The following is a 14,194-nucleotide window of genomic DNA, read 5'->3' as shown; positions in this document are numbered from 1 at the left end:
ATTATCACCATTCCATTGACGCAAATCAAGCCCCTGTTTTTTTGTTTTTATTTACTTATTTATTCCCTTCTATTTACATTATTCAGGCTCAGCCAACCTCCCTGTATCCCCTTAGGCAACTCCTCAAATATGTTTTATATACATAGTTTCTCTGTGCTCTTGTAAAATGCATGTTCATATTTGAATGGCCTATGCTCTCTCAACCATGACATACCATTTCTCAAACTCCATTAATAATCTCTGGAAAATCCTTATAAAGATAGTGCAGGGGAGAGGGAAACATTGATCAGGTATGTGTGATCACTCTATACAGCTCAGGTAGAAGTCCCTGACTTCCAGTGTTCCCTGCAGTAGAGTAGTGTGTGCGTGTGTGTGTGTGTGTGTCCCCCTTTTAGTAAGGTACCAATTGCCTCCACCACATGTTTTTGCCGCTGCTAGTCATTATTTATCCTTAGATAGGGCAGTTAATTAGTCTCAGGACCTCAGTTTTGCCATCTATGAAATGAAGCCAAGGACAGCTACCTTGTACTGCGAAGGGATGTCTTGATGTTTAATTACTTTAGAAGCCAAACTGAAAAGAGACCCAGGATTTCCTTGGAGGCTAGGGCTTTGCAGATATAAACTCTTATCATCCTTATTTTCTTGGTGACAGGTTTATAGCCTGTGGGACTCACTTGGTACCTGTCACTTACCTTCCTCTTGATCCCTTGCTATAGAGCTATATTTGTCATTGCATCTCACGATCAAAAGAATGTATAAAATCATGCTCATGGGAGATGGTGCTGGAAACACATTGTTATCTCCAGGACACCACAGGTACTGGACTGCCTTTGGAAGAAGCAGGAGGCATTTTAGGAGAGGCTGAAGTCTAGTCTACTTAGTGGCCACCCAGTCTACATTGTTTAATTAGCATCTACTGTATGCAGTGGGTATATAGCGTATAAAACGTATTAAGAACTGTGAATATGTTTCTTGACATAGAGGGCCTTGTTTGATTTATCTTCGCTAGCTGCTGGCTTCTCTGTCAGATTTCCTAAAACAGCACCCTCCAATACTCTCAGTTGGCTCATTTTTTTTCCCCCTTAAATCTTTTATTACCTGCTATCTCATGTATTTGCCTATTTGCTATCTATGTCTCCCTTGCAGACCCTATGACAACAAACAACTAGACAACAACAACTAGACAACAAACAACTAGAATGTAAGCTTCACGAGAGCAGGGACTTTGTTTTATTTACTCTTAATTTCTCAGTGCTTAGCACAGTGCTGGAAACACAGTAGGACACGTTCATTGACTGAATGGCTGGCAGGTACCCTTGAACACTGCCTCGTATGTGTATCTATACTATGAATGTGTGTCTTTGAGTTGTAACGGTGAAAAGAGGATATCTTAAAAAATAACACCCACATCTTGCTTTTAAGAAATAGCATAGTTAGGGAGACAAGGCTAAAGTGCACGAGATGAAACTCCATAGTTCTCCCAAGTGATTCTAATTGTATTCATTGTACTGTGCCTTCTAAAATCCCCTTGTGCACTATGTGAGCAGGCTATTTTTCTTTATTCTCTTTCTTAAATTGAGACACTGCTCTAGCAGTTAATAGCCATGGTATTTCACCTCTGAGTTGTCTGGCGCCTAGTAGTGTGGTGAAGTGATCCCCGCGTTAAGCTTATCAATATCCATTTGGTGCATTTGTCTTTTAGACTGGCTCTTTCTCAGCCTGCCCCAACTACTCTTTAATCCTGTAAGTCATTTTAATCTCAGATGCTCTGCAGATGAAAGTTATACCACATATGCCATATAAATTAATATTATGATGCTAAGATCATTCCATTTGTCTAGGGATTTGCAATGATTTACTTTTTATGGGTAAAGTTTTATTCAACTCTTAACAGTGAAACATAAAACTGTTACAATTGTAATGAAATCTATAAAAACACAGGGTAGTCTTGGGTAAAATGTCTCCTTGGGAGATGATGATACCTCTGGGAACAAATTGAAGAATGCTTTCATTTGTTATTCTCAAAGGTACTCCTGGCAAATTCTGGGTAATCCCAGATCGGGGCCCTGAAACAGCCTTGTATATAACTGTGGTTCCTGAACTCCAATCTGAGTTTATCAAAATTTGAAACTCTCAGTGTTCACAGAGGGCCTAAAAAGGACATTAAAGAAAGATTAACTTGTTTCTAACCCCTTTGCCAAATATGGAACAGGTTGGGTGCCTCAGGAAGGGTTGCAGTAGGAAACAGATGGCAAAATCAGATTAGGATAACTTGAGAAGATTTTTATTCAAGGTACTATTTTCAAAGTTATGGGTGTAGGAGAACCATATGTGACGGCAGGACTCTGGAGCTGGCGAAGGTGGGGCTCCAGTACCACCCACAGGTCTAAAGTGGGTGGGGAGACCAAGTGGTTCCTGAAACCCTGGGACAAAGAGGTCTTCTGGAGAGTTTCACTAGTTAAGATCTTTGGAAACACAGCCAGCCCACAGCTACCTTTCAGGAAGGGAACTGGAGAAATTCCTCCTTTCCTCTGCTCTTTTGCCAGTGTTGCTGATTGGCTAAACTCAGCTGCAAGCCAGAGGACAGATGGACCCATAGATGTTTTCTACTTAGGTCAGACTTGTGGGTCACAGAGAAGTTTGGGGCATAGTGAAGAGTGGATTTAGATGGGCTCAGCAGGGATAGGAAGGTTTCTTTTAAGAAGAGGAGACAGCTGGAGGAAAAGGTCAATGCCAGAATCTCAGCCTTTGCAGAGGTAAAGCTAACACTTCTTCAAGCCCTTCTAAAACCCTGGCAATGCATGAGTCCACTGGAAGCTCTTAATAGGCAAAACCCAGTTATATAATTTTTGCTGTCTGCCTGGCTTTCTGAATGAGTTATGGCAAGACAGAAGAGAAGGAGAAAGGAAGAGCCCTGGAAAAGTTGGACTCCAAACCTAAAAGTCAGGCTCTTTTGATACTGCAATAGTCATTGGTGTCACAAATTTAACTGTAAATTAAAGTTTTTACTTTTTTACCTCTTTTAGACTTTAGGATTTCCAACCTTTATTTTGTTCTTTAGAGTTAAAGTAAGAAATATTTTGGGTCCATGGAAGGTGTTTATAATGTTGTCCCTGGCATGAATTATCATTTACTATGTCAATCTTCATCGGTCTCTCGTTAAAAGCTGTGATTACCTTCCCAGGATCTCAGAAAGCGTTTAGAGGAGTGAGAATAAGCAGGGTAGGGTTGGTGCTTCTCAGGGTCTCTAGCCTTGACACAGAAAGTGGTCCAGAGGCCAAACAAGTATGTGAACCATTAATCAAAGCCAGAGTTTTCAAACTTTGATTATTTGTAATACATAGATGGTTTTGCCTTGTATGTTTAACTGTCCTGCTTCATCTCCTCATTGTTTATCTCGCCTAAGAATGCCATATGACACATGCACATATGCAATTCCCTTTGTTTTTTTCTAAGATGGAGTTTCACTCTTGTTGCCCAGGTTGGAGTGCAGTGGCACAATCTCAACTCACTGCAAGCTCCGCCTCCTGGGTTCGAGAGATTCTCCTGCCTCAGCCTCCAGAGTAGCTGGGATTACAGGCATGTGCCACCATGTCCAGCTAATTTTTTGTATTTTCAGTAGAGACGGGTTTCATTATGTTTGCCAGGCTGGTCTCAAACTCCTGACCTCAGGTGATCAGCCTCCCAAAGTGATGGGATTACAGGTGTGAACTACCATGCCTGGCTGCAAATATGCAATTCTTCTTTCTTTCTTTTTTTTTTCTTTCTTGTAGAATGATTTATTTTCCTTTGAGTAAGATTGCAGTGTCAAATGCTAGTTCTAAGTTCTTTTTTTTTTTTTAATTATACTTTATGTTCTAGGGTACATGTGCACAACGTGCAGTTTTGTTAGTTATGTATACATGTGCCATGTTGGTGTGCTGCACGCATTAACTCATCATAAAAAAGGATGAATTCATGTCCTTTGTAGGGACATGGATGCAGCTGGAAACCATCATTCTCAGCAAACTATCGCAAGAACGGAAAATCAAACACCACATGTTCTCACTCATAGGTGGGAATTGAACAATGAGAACACTTGGACACAGGTAGGGGAACATCACACACCGGGACCTGTCATGGGGTAGGGGGAGGGGGAAGGGACAGTATTAGGACATAAACCTAATGTAAATGACGAATTAATGGGTGCAGCAATTCTTCTTTATTTTTGAAATCTGTTGATGAATGTTGAGTTACTTATACCCCTCAGTTAATGAATGATAGGTTCTTCCCATTGGTCCGTGTAAGATTGGCTACTCATTCAGTCATTCTCTTTTGTTCCATTTCCTTCCTTGTTCCTATATGCAACCATTCTAATGTCAAATGTGCATCCTCTTGTTTGGATGTATTATCTTAAAAAGTAAATTATTATTTTGTGTATATATATATTCAACTTACATAAATTGCATTCTATTATATACTTATCAGCACTGTGTTTTCAGATATATCCATGTTATTATGTGTACACATAGACTATTGCTTTTAACTAATTCCTTTCATTTAGGAAAATATCACATTAATGATATTAACTCCTTAATGAATATCACATTGATAGTTTTTCGCCATAGTTTGCCTATTCGCTCTCTTATTTATGGCCCCCTGGATGATCTCCAACTGCTTACTATCTGAAGTCATACTTCAGGTGAATATTTCTGCCCAGTGCTCAAGGGTTTTTATAATTCCATATCATCACTAATACCTTGCTTTAACCAGCTTTCTAATTCATGCCACTTTAATTGATGTAAAGTGATGTCTCATTGTTGCTTTAATTTACAATCCTGTGATTACTAATAATTTTGAACATTTCTTCATATATTTCATAGCCATTTAGGTTTCCTTTTCTGTGAATTGCATATTCCTATTCTTTGCTCATTTGCAAACTGATATTTCTGTATTTTTTTTTTTAAATGTTGACTTTTAGGAATTTCTTGTATAAGCCAGATGATTTTTAAGAAGCCTGTCTTCACAGCTAGGCACATAGATAATTCTCCTACAGTTTTTTCTGCTTAACTTTATAAAAATACCTTTTATGTTTAGCTCTTTAATCCATCTACTTTTCAGCTTTGTATGAGGCATTAAATAGATACCCAGTTTTACTTTTCTTCATGTAATGAGCTAGTTTCCCCAGCCCTACTCCCTAAATAACAATTGTTTCCACTTTGATATGGGGTGCCATCATTATCCTACATTAAGTCCTCATACATACACGGCTCCCTTTCTGAACTATGGCTGTTCTCAATGGGACAATGCTGTTCCATGGTCCATATTTTGTTTTTGTGCCAATATCACCTTGCTTTCATTGCTATGGATTTACTACTATTTTTAAGTAGATCTTTACTCTTCCATATAAAACTTTCAAATGAGTTTATTGAATTCCTCTAAATTCTAACTGATATTTTAAATGAGATTGTATTGAAGTTATAAATTAATTTGGGGGAGAAATGACATCTTTATGATACTAAAATCCTATTGACTTTTACAAATTGATCTTGTATCTTCCAAACTTGCTGAATTTTCTTTTTCATCTGGCTGCAAGTAATGATAGTTTTATCTCTTTCTTGGAAAACATTATTTCTCTTATGTCTTCCTTTCTTTCCTTACAGTTTTGGCCATGACCTCCAGTACCATGTTAAATAGGAGTAGTGCTAATGATGATTTCCTTTTCTTGCTCCCGATTTTTTAGGGAAAGCACCTGAAATTCTTCATTAAATACAGTGTTGCTATAGGTTTTTGTTATATTACCTTTAAAAAGTTAGAAAAATTGACTACTGTATTCCTGCTTTCCTAAATGTGTTTTTAAAAATCACCATAAATTAGGGGTTTTGTCAAATACTGCTTTTGCATCAATTGAAAGAATCGTATCTTTGATTACTGTCATAAATTTCATTCATAAATTTCTCCAATTTTTGAATCCATTTTAAAAATACCAAAATAACCTACACATAATCATTTACTTCACTTTTTCTTATGCAAAATTAAATAAAAAGTACAGAGAATAACATGATTATCTCCTATGTGTCTAACACTTAACTTTAACAATTATTAACTTCTGGCCCATCTTGTTTCACTTATTGCTCCTCCTTCACATCCCCCCAGACTGAATAATTTGAAAGAAATTCCAGACATTTTATCATTTCATCAAGAAAAACTTCATTATGTATCTCTCAAAGATAAGATCTTTAAAATCACTTAATCACTGTATCATTATGATGCATTTATATTTAATCACTTAGCTGAAACTTTATATAGAATTTTTCATCTCACTTAACATGATGTGGGCCTGTAATTTTAATTTCTTATATTGTTTTTACTTGGCTTTAAAGAAAATATTTATTATTGTTGCCTCATGAAATTAACCTGGTGGTTCTTGCTTTTCTAGTCTCTTGAAAATTTTATATAGTTTAGGAAATAGCTAATCCTTGGAATTTGGCAGAATTCATCTCTAAAACAATCTGAATATGAGAGTTATAGATTTTTTTGAATGGGAGCTCTTTAACTCAGATTTTTCTTTTTAAAAGTGTCTACTGGCCATGTTCTCAGTTTCTTCACATTTTGGCACTTTACATTTTCTATTCTTAGGTCTTCTAGGCCTCAAAGTTATTAATATGCAGTCATTCACAGTATTCTCTTTTGAATCTTTGTTGATTTCATAATTTGTTTCCCCTCCCCCTATATTTTATGTATTTGTATGTTTTCTATGATCAGTTTTGCCAGAGGTCTCTTTCTCTTGCTAATCTGTTCAAGGAACCAACTTGAACAATGAACAATAAACTTTCCCAAGAGACGTAACTCCTTTTATTTTGCCAATCTTTTGCGGCACCTCTACTTTTATTCTTACTTGAATATATCCTTCAAGAGTGTTTTTAGTGTGGATTTTTGCATATCAAACCTCTTGACAGCTTGTTTATTTAACATGTTTTTATTATATCCTCATATTTGAATGATAATCAACTTCTATGTTTGAAATAATTTTTCCTTCAATATTTTAAAATACTTCATTATCTTTTAAAATTTTTTCCATTATCATCTTGCTTTTAGTGTTCTTGAATATTCTAGTGATAGCCTGACTCTTATTACTTCACAGGGGACTCTTTTCCCCTCAAAATGGACTGTATTCCTGCTTTAAGTATTTTTTCTTTTCTTTCATATTTTAAAATTTTATTATAATGTTGATCAGTGTGGAGTTTTCCTTATCTCCCCTACTTGGTCTCTAAGAGACTTTTCATTCTGAAATAGTCTATCATTCTTTAATTCTAGAATATTTATCTTCATTATTTCTTTAAATATTTTCTCCTTTTCTCTTCTCCATCCTATTCCTTCAGAGATCCTTTTAACTGGATGCCAGTGCTTCTACTTTTATCCTCCAAATCTCTTAGCTTGTAAATTTTTCTCGAATTATATTTTCTGTCTCTGTATTCTTTCCAGCCACTTTTAGGAAGAGTTTCTTATTCTGATCTTCCAATTCACTAAATCCTTCTTTAGCTCTATTCCATCGTGTTATTTATCCCATGTATTGTGTTCTTTATTTCAACTCCACATTTTTGGCATCTAATATTTCACTTACTTCTTTCTAAGATTTCTTATTCTTGTTTTATTTTACTAGTGTCTTCCCATGTCTCCTTAAGCATAGTTACCATACTGATGTCATATTCCTTTTTCATTTTATTTGTCCAAATGGTTCTGCTTCAGATGGTGTATGATGTTCTGTTTTTGTCTTCGTTTACTAGACTTTAGTTTTATTTGGGTTTGTAAGCTCATGTTCTTTTGTGGGTATCAGCTACTCTGTCTGGTAATGTTTGCTAGGAAAGGCCAAATTTCAGATTCTAGTCTCTATTTCTTTAGATATTTAAAACAATGAGAAGCATTGAGCACCAGAGCATAGAGACAACGGCAACATAAAAACACTTTGTATCATTCCCTTTCCCTACCTCTCCCCTGGTCAATTCCTCTGGTCAGGGTTTCTCCTTTAAATTAATATATTGGGGAGAAAGAACACTAGGATGAGGCAGTCTTCACACATTGTAATTCCCCCAGGAGTGACAGTTTGCAGGAGGAGTGTGCTGGGGTCAGGATACTGAAGGACCAGGCCCACCTCTCATAACTGTGCAGATGGTCTCTTCTCATGAGCGAGGGGAGCGGGGAACAGGCACTGCCATTCACCTCCATTCCCAAGCGGTGCACCCTGGTGTGAGGTTTCACCTATCTGGAGGTAGGGATGCCTTTCCTAATGTACACTGCATGACCCTATGCTTTCGTGGTGGCCTTCCAAAAGTTCCTAGTCAGGTGCACCTGCATTCAGCAGCTCCTCACTCCAGCATGCATCTGCATTGACAGGTTTCAGTTTCCGCCAAGAAATTCACATGCTTTCTATTAGCTTTAGAAATACATATTTCCCTTCTGCTTCTTATATTCTTAAATTTCATGAAAGGGTCAACAGATTCTAGGTCATGATCTCCATAAAACTCAGAAGCCTAAATATATGTCTTTAAAAACCTTATTTCATGTGACTTTTGCCTTGAAAATAACATTTTCAGCAATTTCCTGAAGACCTTTAAGGGAATTGGAAGAGAACTGGATGTCCCAAATGAGGATTGGTTGGGAATCCTGGAATTAGAGGTAAAGTGGGGGAAGATGAAAGGACACCAACTGTCTAGATGACAGGACTCAGAAACCGCAACTCCATCCCCATCCAATCAATTATTCTCTCTAACATCAGGTTTCATTGTCTACGAACTGGGAATAGTAATGCATATTCTGTTTCCCTGGCATGGTTATTGTGCTGCTCAAATGGGATAATATCTATGGAAGACACTCCGTACACCTTTACATGCAGGAAGAGAGAAAGAGGTAATATTTAACATGAACCAAAGAGCATTTGAAATGATATTAGCTCTCATGAGATGGGATGTTCTTTGGCTGGGAAGGTGGTAATCCCTCCCCTTGGTGACCTCAGTGAATTTCAGACAGATCTTCAAAGCAGATCAGGTCTCTGAAGCATAGAGTGGTGAAAATATTCCAAGTTCTCTGACCTCCCTAGGCTGGGGAAGGTTGGCATCAAGGACAGAAGCTTTCAATTGCATTGAACATAGCCTGGACAGGTTCCAAGTGGGTAATTACTTTATGCTTACTTACAATTTCCCCTTCAGCTTCGAAGGGATAAAGCATCCCTCACTGGCTGGACTAACGGGGCTATTCAGTGTTGCTAGGCATATGTTGAACAGCTGCCCCAGTCACTTACCTCAGCAGAGACTGCATTTTAGTAATGAAGTCAGGGCTCAAATTGGGCAAGACAGTAGCACATTTCTTTGATTAGTGTGCAGGACAAATGTGGCCTCTCTTTGAACAGAAGGGAGGGCATGTAGCACGTTTTTTTCCTTATTCCCTTCAGGAGCAGGCGTAAAGTGAGCAGATTCTTTGAGTGCCAGCTTTGAGAGGTGCTCTGATATGAGTCTAATTGAGAAAAATATGTTAATTTTATCATGATCAATAACGTTAGCATTTACTCTTCAATTATGAAAAAAAGCTTTTGAAAAGTGGAGTGCAAAAAAAAATTTCATCGAATGAGTTGTGGCCTCTGAATGTCTTACATTATAAGACTGAGGGTGTGTATAGTCAGTAAAATAACCTTCAATAAGGCAGGGTCTGGGCAATGAGAGATTTCCCGTGACTCCAGATCAGAAATTTATTTTAAGGGGTCTTGAATATGCTGATCCATCTGCCTGTCTACCACCCCTCTTTTACCTACTGCCCAGTTAGCAGTGACTTTGGCCTAAGAACTTAACTTTTCTGAGTCTTGGGTTCTTTCATCCATAAAATAGGAATAACTTTGGTGTCTACCTTACAGGGCTTTTGTGAGGAATAAGGGAGATAATATTTCTAGCCCATGAAAAGATCTCAATAAATGTGAATAATTATTACTATTTTTATTATGATTACTCATCTTTCAGGTCTCAACTTAAATATCACTTTTTTTCCAATCACTTCTGCCCCTATTCTAAGACCAGGTTAAGTGAATGGTTTTATGCTTCCCCAGAACATTCTCTATTCTCTATTCTCTATGAAAGGACATATATATGTTTTTAGTATGTATTAGTTTTTCTGCACTATTGTAATTGTTTTCCATGTATAAATTATTACCTTATTTTAAAATTAAGGGAACTTAGGTGCAGAAAATTTATGTAACTCATAAGGGCTGGGATTTGAATGTAGATAATTTGACTGCAAAGCTCATATTCTTAAGTATAGCATTTATCATATTTGATGGTGATTGTTTATGCAGCGATCTTTTGTCTGCTACGCAGTAAGCTCTGGGTAGCTAGTAGCCCCTTATCCTTTTCAAAACCACTGCCAATATATGTGTTGTTTTCCTCTCTCCAACACCTGTTGATGCCCACAACTTTCTACATTTTGTCTCCCCATTTCACCCCTACCAATAATAACATCTTTCTCTGTGTTCTTGACTTTTAGTCTGATCTCTCTTTTAAGGTTGGTTGAATATTGCCCTTGTGGACACCCTACATTTGCTCTCATCCTCTGACCGTCCGTCATACAATGTGCATCAGTCAGAGATTTTGAATGCAAGCAATAGAAACAGTCTCTGACAATTTTAAGCAGAAAGGGCATACACTAGAAGGATCTGAAGAGCTCAGAGAATCAATGAGAATATCAGACCCAGGCTTAGAAAATGAGAAGGAATCAAGGGTCCTCTTACTCCCACTGTAGCCTCCACCAGTTCCCACATCCTTGTTCTATGTTTTCAGTATTCAAAGCCCTGGAATCTGAGTGGCTTAGCTTAGGGCCCAATGCCCACTTTCTAGGATGGCAAGATATGGGAGGAACCAGGATCTGGCTCCTGTCAGCTTCTGTAATGGAAGATGGTAGTAGAAGGGAGATACTTGGAATCACCCATGTCCAAGACCACATCACACAGGTGGAAGGGTATTTCTTCATAAGGAAAGAAGATGGATGCTTGACAGCAAAAAATTAGCAATTTTCTAATGCACATTTTAATTGTTACCTCTGGATCACCCCATCAATTTGTGTAATTTTTCCTCATGCTAAGTCTTTTATTCCTTTTGATCTCTACACCATCCTCCCCTATTGAGACCTTGAGAACTGGGGGCAGAGAATGCCTATGGATGATAACAATGATCCCATCTTACTTAAAGCATGCTGTTCTGGCTCTTGGTGAGCATACCTCCCCTGGCTTACTCCCCAATCCCCTCTGAGACATCCTTACAGCCTGCTCCTATGTTACAGACCCTTGACCATGTCAATGCCTTTATCTCCCTTTCTACTCCCACTCATTCTATCAATTTTTAAAACTTGCTGCTTTTCCTTTCTTTCACTGTCATAGCCTATGCCTCTCTTTTCAGAAATGTCTTTGTATCAACCTACTGGTCAGCAGCCTTCATTTCTATTTGCTGTTTTGATTAGTTTCACTCTAGGCCCAGTTCAGGAGTCTTATGTGGTTTCACTCTGGCCAACCAACTGCCCTGGGATTCCTCATCCAAATCTATCTGAATCTTGCCTAGAGCCTGGATGTTGTTGCTGGTTCAGTCCTTTTGGAATTTCCAGAGCTCATGCTGATGTGGTAGAAGCAATTAATGTAATCTGACCTCTGTGGCTAACTAGAACAGAGGCTCAAGATTTGTCATATTCTTAAGTCCCAGTTACCTGTCTGTCCTAATAAATGGCCTACTCTATTTTTTTCTTCAAGAACTACTCTTCAGGCTGACTCAACTCTGGTGTAAGATTTTGACTTATTCCCTCTGTACCAGTCCTGCTTTGGTAACACCTCTTCAGGACTGTAAGCCTGTCTTGTGTTAGAGTCCTGATATTGACTTTGAGTTCCGCTGGCTGTTACACAATTCTAAGGTGACACCTACTTGTCTGTTGATGCCAAAAGCCAGCCATACCTTAAAATGCTGTGGGAAGAAATTGGCTGCAATTGTGAACAGCTCAGTAAGAATATAACAAAATAGTCTTGGATGTTATACAATGGCCAGTGAACTGCACTGGGTTAGACCTCTGATACCTGTCTCCATTTTGCGTTTGCTCCTTAGCTTCTGTTCCAGGCTTCACTACTCATTCTGAGCACTCTTTGATTGAGTGCTCAGCGTTTCTCTCATGTCTCCTGAAATCTGACTCAACACTCCCCTGGGTTTCATTTTTCCTTCTTTCTCCCACTACTCTATCCTCAGATGCACTTGAACATGCCTGTGCCTTCGTTGTAAGTGTTCTTCATCAGCCTGCCTGGGAGAAACCAGCTGCATCACAGTGGACGATTTTATATCAGGTGCCCCTCATGTATCTACTCAGAATACAAAGTCATCTGACATAGACCATGTTCCAAGCAAGGACACTTCCTCTAAAGCTTCTCCACTCTCCTTAAGTTTTCTTTTCTTTTTTCTTTTTTTTTTTTTTAACCTTAGCAGTCCTCTTGACCTCTCAGCAAATGGTCTTGCTTTGTGCTTTTCTGAGCCTGTGGAAGTCACCTGGAAGTTTTTTGTTCACTGACTCCTCCTTCAAAGTTTCTACTTTCATTCTCCTCTATCTTAGAGTAGTTACTCTTCCTGAAACTTGCTCCTGGACCCAATAGTTAGAGTTGGTTCCTATCTCCTCTTTCAAGATAATGAAAGGCGTTCTGCTTTTTCTGGCCATTTTGAATCTCTCTCCCTCTCTGTGGGATTCTTCCCATCTGCTTTTAAATCAGCTTGATCTATTGTCTCCAAAAGAATGGCCCTCTGTTTTCTCCTTGCCAAACTTCTTGAATATGTGGACTCCACCCACGGACTCCATATCCTGGGCTTCCTCACCACTGTTTCACTTTGAATACCCTGCAATCTGGCTTCTGTTGTCACCAAATTCTAAAGTTTCTCTCTCAGAGTTCACTGTTAATTGCGAAACAGAAAGGCTTAGTCTCACATTTTATGTGCTTTATCCTATCAGTAACATTGGTACTGTTAAAATAGTCGATCTTATCTTTCTTGATTGAAATTATTTTCTCTTTCATATGGCCATCTTATTTTTATTGAATGTTTGCAGTGCTATTTAGCTTTTCTTACATGTTTCCCTCTTCTTTCCGGCTAGACTTTAGTTCTTTGAGGATGGGAGCTATATGTAATAGATATACATTGTTGTTTCAAGAACACCTAGTATCATGCTATATACCTAAGAGATGTATGGTAATATTTTCTAAATGAAGAAATAACACTATTTAGAGTGATTCACTCATGCAATCACTCACTTATTGATGAAAAAATTCTTATGTCACCTCTCTGTAGATTCTGTTATATGCTGTGATGCAGCTCAAAAGACATGAATAGTTCCTGCTTTCAGAGAATTTATAGTCCAGTGGGTTTCTGCACTATAGACCCTTTGTGGTTGCCAGAAATATGACACAGGAAAAGGGTCCCAATCCAGACCCCAAGAGAGGGTTCTTGGATCTCATGCAAGAACGAATTCAGGGCAGGTCTGTCATGCAAAGTAAAAGTAAGTTTATTAAGAAAGTAAAGTGGTGAAAGAACAGCTACTCCACAGAGTAGGATGTTCCAAAAGTAAGAGGAGGAACGCATCCACCCTAGGTACAATGCTTGTATATATGGAGAGATGTGCTCTGCTATAAGGGTTTGTGATAAAGGATTAATTTTCTTAATTACTATATTTTGCGAGAATTGATATTATTATCTTTAAAGCAAAATTAAGAATGCCTTTGTTCTCCAGGTATTGGGATATCTGGAAATTCCCAAGTCTGGGTGTGTTTAGTAAACATTATTAATTTGTTCCCCTAACTGTAAACATCTAGAGGCTAGGAATGCCTACACTTCTGAGAATGCAGCCCAGCAAGTCTCAGTCTCATTTTCCCAGCCCTCATTCAAAAATGGAGTTGCTCTGGTTCAACCGCTTCTGACACTATGATGGGGAAGCACTTAACTGGAGGCATGGAGGCCAGGAAAGGTTTCCTGGAAAAAATATTATGTAAGAATTTGCAAGGCAAAGAGAAGGAAAAAGAAGCAGATGTTCCTGGCAAAGGGAGCAGCATGTTCGAAGACTAGAGAGCATGACACCCTTCAGAAACTGACCAAACGAAAATTGGAGCCAGAAAGTAGAGAGAATGAGGGAGATAAAGCAGACAGGTGGGTTGTGTCCAGAT

This window comes from Mandrillus leucophaeus, unplaced genomic scaffold (genome assembly GCF_000951045.1).
Source record: "Mandrillus leucophaeus isolate KB7577 unplaced genomic scaffold, Mleu.le_1.0 Scaffold226, whole genome shotgun sequence".
NCBI lineage: Eukaryota > Metazoa > Chordata > Mammalia > Primates > Cercopithecidae > Mandrillus > Mandrillus leucophaeus.
Note: the sequence above shows the minus strand (reverse complement) of the source record.